General features: G+C 38.0%; 1 protein-coding gene across 1 annotated transcript in view; it reads right to left on the bottom strand.

The window, feature by feature from the left end:
- LOC135204675 (uncharacterized) overlaps positions 1-4,582 on the bottom strand; it is a 283,920-nt gene extending 279,338 nt beyond the window's left edge. Inside the window, exon 1 of the mRNA XM_064234830.1 lies at positions 4,375-4,582. The gene's annotated coding sequence lies outside the window, so the exon portion shown is untranslated. The remainder of the gene's footprint in view (positions 1-4,374) is intronic.
- Between the last annotated feature and the right edge of the window lie 2,220 nt (positions 4,583-6,802).

Below are 6,802 nucleotides of genomic sequence, written 5' to 3'. Positions count from 1 at the left end.
CTCATCAACAACAAGCCAGGCGTAAACAGCTGTTGGGGTAGAAGATGACGAGAAGCGTGCTCTTGGCTAATTTTTAAATAAGTAGTAAAACATCAATATTTTACATATTTATGATGATTAATTTGAAAATATTCGTTATTGAAAAAGTAACTCGACTCTGACTCAAATTTAAGTATTATTTTTCTGAATTAGAACGTTCTTTCAAGTTCTGTATTATGACGTCACGACATCTTGACTTTCGTACCTATTGTAAATAATTGCTATACTCAACTGTCATTGCAGAACAGTTTACCAGTTATTCATGCAGATTGTATCAGCTATACATGTAATTGTTATAATCGTAATGCGCATATATATCTTTATTATTTATTTTACTTTTTGGATATATGAAGATGTTTTACTGCTGGATTATCGCCGTAGTGTGACGCAATCGTTTTCGGTCCATGGGCGGCTCTTATCTGTTTCGCACCATAAGAAATTATGGGGCCGAATTTGCAATGACCAGAAAGTCGTTTTTAAAAGAGGAAAGTTAGCATTGAGGGGAGGCATAGTTTTGACTGAGAAAAATAAAAATTTATTCAATAGCTAGCTTGTAAAAAAATACTTGGTTATAAAAACTTGATTGACAACTAAGCAGCATGTCTACTATGGGTTTCAGAGACAGTGCAAGCAGGTTTTTGGGCAATACCTATTTCTGTAATGAACACTCTTAACAACGAGATTTTGCTATAGTGCATTACACCCAGTGCCGTAATTTATAAGGGTATCGTGAATCACTAATCGTAAAGAATAACGACACTTGTCCTTGTACCAAGAGACAAAAACTCCATTATGCAGAAATGGATACGAACACGCGTATAAAGCTCCACCTACCTCTCCCCAATAACCCCCCCCCATCCCTTTTCTTCTTCGTTCCTCCTTCCTTCTCTCTCTCTCTCTCTCTCTCTGTTGCCATTCGGTATGTGTTGACCCTCCAAACTGGGTATAAGACTACACACAAAACGTTGAAATTGGTGAAATTAGGCTATGTATTGGAAGTATATATACATAAATATTAAAGCAATTTTTATCATTATTGCATTACTATGACAACTAGAAGTTCATGGAAAACAGTTTTATAAAAGAACCTGTTAAAGCGTCACCCACGTAATAATACGTTTACCGCGATCTATCTCGGTAGCGCCTTCAACGGGATATTACGTTCAAGACTTTAACTGTGCTTGTCAAGTCCGTCAGCCCCGTAATAATACGTTTACTCGCATAGAAAGTGTAGGAACATCATTTGGTAAACACTCTCAGCACATGGGAAAACTTATTTCCAGCCTGGCAAACTCTTTCCTGGTGGTCGCTTATGCTAGAAAACTGCCTGTCCCTGTTGGTTTTCTTTCAATACGCTTCGGGCGTTTATCGAGACAATTGGATTTCGCGTCTTTCACAATGAATGTCCAAAGAGGAGGCATATTTCTTTAGGTGAGATCAATCAAATACTAGATGAGGAGTGTGATGATTGATAACCTATTTGATGATGAGAGCTCTAGTTCTGAACCTCCCAGTGATGATACAAACTTTTCTTCCAATTGCGGGAGTGAAGATGACTTTTCTTTGCCGAGTGACTGGACTCCGAGAGAGAGAGAGAGAGAGAGAGAGAGATGAGAGAGAGAGAGAGAGAGAGAGAGAGATGAGAATTTCCAACAGTTAATTACAGTATGAATAACAAGCATAAAAATCAATATTAACTTTGAAAAACTATCATCAGTGCTATGATCCCTGATTACAAAAAAAGCGTGACGGTACGTTAGCAGCGAGCTCATCAGGGGTGACGCTTAACAGGATAATGGAACGGCGTATGTGTGAAGCCTCCACTAATGTAGGCAACGATGATTTTGCCATTCTTAGCATGCAAACATTAAAGGTTACATTTATTTCTGGCATACGATTATTTAAGAAATTCAAAAATAACTAATAAAGACTGAAATCAATGAAAAGTGCTAGCAAAAACAAAAAAGCCAAAAAAAAAAAAAACGTAGTCGTTCCACTATGCACTTTTCCGTATTCGTTCCTCTATGGTTTTCGGCAGCCAGATGTACGAAAACGTTAGAACATTTGATTTTATCTACGTTAGAAATATCTGTAATTTTTCGGGGTAATTTGGTTGCAAAAAAGGGATATATACATGAATTAAATCAAAATTTTTAATAACAATGTAAATTTAAACTAAATAACGAGTAAAGTAAACAGTTTAGGGAATAAAACTTTGCAGTTTCGTCGTCTGTCGTCGTCTCTGCTGTTTGTAATTGTGTTTATGGCGCGCGCGCTTAGAAACCAGGAACAGCAACGGGTTTTAAAGTGCAATGTGGAGTGAACTGAGACCAAAATGTGTATAATAACAATCAAATAAGCACTGTGGAGTTTCAGTTGTGATGGCAGTAAGGATAAAAACCGCCGATTACAAGGTAAGAATGAATTCAGTTCCAACCATAACCCCGGGAATAACAAGTTTCATACTTTCACTAATATAGGCAACAAAATGTTGTTTTATTGTGCTGATTACAACTGCAATCTTGAGTAAGATCAATAAAACGTTACATACATACGCTAACATTGTTCAAATAGAGTGCTGGGAAGGCTGGGGAAAGATGGTGGTCCGTCACTGATGAGAACCGTCCATGAAAAACGTAGCCGCCATATTGGATTTAAAAACTGCCTTGAAAACATATTTTACGAAGAGCTCACATGCTTATTTTAGTTCGTATGGGGCTTTCATATATCACAATATGTTGACGAAACTTCAGTCTTTTAAATGGTATGCTTAGAGTTGCAATTGTATTCATGTTTCACCAATTAAATATCGAGTGAATAAGACCCGTCTACCGTGATGAGGGTTGGCCTGTTGTGATGTTTCCCCCTATACTATTTATTTAAAAAATTATCGAAGTGCACTCTTCGTCGTCGTCTTCTACAAAACAGTTGTTTACTCGGTGAGGAAAAGTTTTCAGATTGTTGTGATGAAAGTGCCCCAGCGTCAGTGGGTACAAGTGGTGTGCGGATTTATCACAGGAAATGGGAAGTTTATTGACACAAGCGACTCCGTAAACATTGAGATGGCGTCAATCTTCTAAATACTTCGAGTTGTAAGTAAAAATGTTGAACGCGTATTGGTGAGATTTGCACTACGTTTGACTTCGTTTTCACTACCCTCTGTTTAAATCTTAAAATTTGGCCTTAATTTCTAACTTTGGAGAAAATACTTACTTCGAAAGGAGAGTAGAGGCCTTTAGCTCCATTTCTCACCAACAACAAGTCGCGACTGATGCCCATCTCCAATGTCAGGACGCGTTATAATGTACTTTTTTTGGGGATTGTCCAAGCTGATCGTACATGGTCCACTCTGGACCCTTCGGTTTTTTACCCTAAAAACCACCGATTACAAGGTAAAAATGAATTCAGTTCAAACCATGACCCCGGGAATATAAAAATTTTCATACTTTCAGTAATATAGGCAACAAAATGTTGTTTTATTGTGCTGATTACAACTGCAATCTTGAGTAAGATCAATAAAAGTTACATATAAGCCTATATGCTAACATTGTTCAGATGATTGCTGGGAAGGCTGGGAAATATGATTGTCGTCACTGATCAGAACCTGTACATCCACACGGTAGCCGCCATATTGGATTTCAAAACTGCCTTGAAAACATATTTTACGAAGAGCGTCACATGCTTAGTTTAGTTTGTATGGGGTTTTCATATATCACATTATGTTGACGAAACTTCAATCTTTTAAGTGGTATGCTTGGAGTTGTAATTATATTCTTGTTTCACCAATTAAATATCGAGTGAATAAGACCCGTCCAGCGTGATGAGGGTTGGTCGTCCGAGATTTTTTACCCTATAGGCAAGAAAATGTTGTTTTATTGTGCTGATTACAACTGCAATCTTGAGTAACATCAATAAACATTACATATATACACTAACATTGTTCAAATGAGTACTGGGAAGGCTGGGAAAGATGGGTGCTTGGCTGTGGTTACGAAGGACACCTCCATGCGGTTGGCCCCTTGCCCCGCCATTATTGGATTTAAAAACTGGCTTGAAAACATTATACGAAGACCTCACATGCTTATTTTTAGTTCGTATGGAGCTTTCATATATCACATTATGTTGACGAAACGGTTTCAATCTTCTGAACAGCACGTATAAATATTCAATTGTATTGTTTGACCAATTATATGAGAGAAAAGGTGGTTTTTCTACGAGCCAACGTATTGCCGTCAGGTCTCTTATCCTGGGCGACTCGTGACCGAAAAGGCCTCTCTCTTCATTCAACCATATTTAACACTAAAATTCAAATATAACACTACTTTTTTTACTCACGAATTAAACTGCGATCATCAATTTACATCGGTTGACCCTCGATTCGATCATTCAGTCCGTATTTCCGGCGGATATTGGTTGATTTCTTTTACCAGCTCACTAAGCGATACGTCCAAACAACCAGTACTGACTCGTCGTGAGACTGAGACGGAAGGACCAGACCAGACCACATTTGTTTACATTTTAAACAGACGCCAGGAAACTTTCCACCCGCCATAATTAGGTCCTTTGCTTCGAATATGTTTTGGCGTTTATAATCACGTTTTAACATTTTAAATCAATTTCAATTCAATAATGTTGATATATATTTTTTATATATGCAAATTAGAGGTATGTTACTTATAAATGTAATTAATAAAGATGTTCGTTGAAGATTTACTTATGTTCTATCGTACTTAATAAGTTAACGTACCAGTAAAATTGTATCTCAAATTTAATAAATGTTATTTTAATGATTTTAGCGTACTTTAACATGTGGTTCATTTATATTCTGATAATAATAATGATAATGATTCATTTACGAGCCACTCCATGAGCAAGAATGCGTGTCGGCATAAGGCTTCTTTCACCTCCGATAAGTTGCTCCCTGTTCAATTGCATGCGCTTACACACACCTGCTTGTCATTTTTTTGTGTATCCTTTGGAAGGAGTAGCTTCTAGATTTAAAAAAAAACTACAGGTAACAGAAATGATAAGAAAAATCGACAAGCTAATAATAATAATAATAATAATAATAAAATAATAATAATAATAATAATAATAATAATAATAATAATAATAATAATCATAAGAATAATAATAATAATAATAATAATAATAATAAGCCAGATACAGAGAGAACAAAGATCCCCTCCATGAAAGCCTACAACACCAAGAAATTAAGGGAGAAAACAAGTGAGGTCAATGAAATAATGGGCCTAATACACACCACCAGTATCACAGAAACAAATAACTTGACATATGCAGGAGCAAGATTAGTAGCAGAACTGATGGGGATTCGAACACCAACACCACCGTCACAACCAACCCAACAGAAACCAAAACAGCAACCTCCTTGGAAAAGGCGCCTGGAAAAGCAAATCATGGTGATGAGATCTGACTTGAGTAAACTGAAAGAGATGGCAGAAAAAAAAGGCTAAGAAGCAAGAAAACAAGGGAGGAACTCAACGAGAAAACACCAAAGTACAAGAGAGGGGACTCACAACACAATAGAAGATGTAAAACAGAGGCTTAAGGCCAAAGCACACAAGATCCAACGGTACATGAACAGAATAAGGGATACCAACCAGAACAACTATTCGGAACCAACCAGAAAAGACTATACAGCCGACTAAGAAAGGGGAAGACAACCAACCCGAAATTCCTGAAGCCGAACCAAGTAAGAGACTATGGGAAAACATATGGAGCAATCCGGTTATCCACACAACAAACATGCAACATGGCTCCATGGAAGTCAAGGAAGAAGAAACAGGGAGAATAAAACAAAGATTCACAGACACAGTCAGACACCAACTAAAGAAAATGCCAAACTGGAAAGCCCCAGGTTCCCGATGAAGTCCATGGATACTAGGCTCAAAAACATTTTCAACGGCCCTACACCCACGCAATAAGCCAGAAACAACTCCAGCATTGTATCAAATCACCAAGCACCCAAATGGATGACCACAGGAAGAACATCCTTAGTACAAAAGACAAGAGTAAGGGAAATATAGCTAGTAACTACAGGCCTATCACCTGCCTACCAATAATGTGGAAGTTACTAACAGGTATCATCAGTGAAAGGCTATACAACTACCTAGAGGAGGACAAACACCATCCCCCACCAACAGAAAGGCTGCAGAAGGAAGTGTAGGGGCACAAAAGACCAGCTCCTGATAGACAAAATGGTAATGAAGAACAGTAGGAGAAGAAAACCAACCTAAGCATGGCATGGATAGACTATAAGAAAGCCTTCGACATGATACACACATGGCTAATAGAATGCCTGAAAATATATGGGGCAGAGGAAAATACCACCAGCTTCCTCAAAAATACAATGCACAACTGGAATACAATACTTACAAGCTCTGGAATAAGACTAGCAGAGGTTTAATATCAGGAGAGGGATCTTCCAGGGCGACTCACTGTCCCCACTACTCTTCGTAGTAGCCATGATTCCCATGACAAAAGTACTACAGAAGATGGATGCCGGTACCAACTCAAGAAAAGAGGCAACAAAATCAGCCATCTGATGTTCATGGACGACATCAAGCTGTATGGTAAGAGCATCAAGGAAATAGATACCCTAATCCAGACTGTAAGGATTGTATCTGGGGACATCAGGATGGAGTTTGGAATAGAAAAATGCGCCTTAGTCAACATACAAAAAGGCAAAGTAACGAGAAACTGAAGGGTTAAAGCTACCAGATGGGAGCAACATCAAACACAT

The sequence above is a fragment of the Macrobrachium nipponense genome, chromosome 47 (genome assembly GCF_015104395.2).
Source record: "Macrobrachium nipponense isolate FS-2020 chromosome 47, ASM1510439v2, whole genome shotgun sequence".
Classification (NCBI taxonomy): Eukaryota; Metazoa; Arthropoda; class Malacostraca; order Decapoda; family Palaemonidae; genus Macrobrachium; species Macrobrachium nipponense.
Note: the sequence above shows the minus strand (reverse complement) of the source record. Positions and strands in the feature narration are given on the sequence as shown.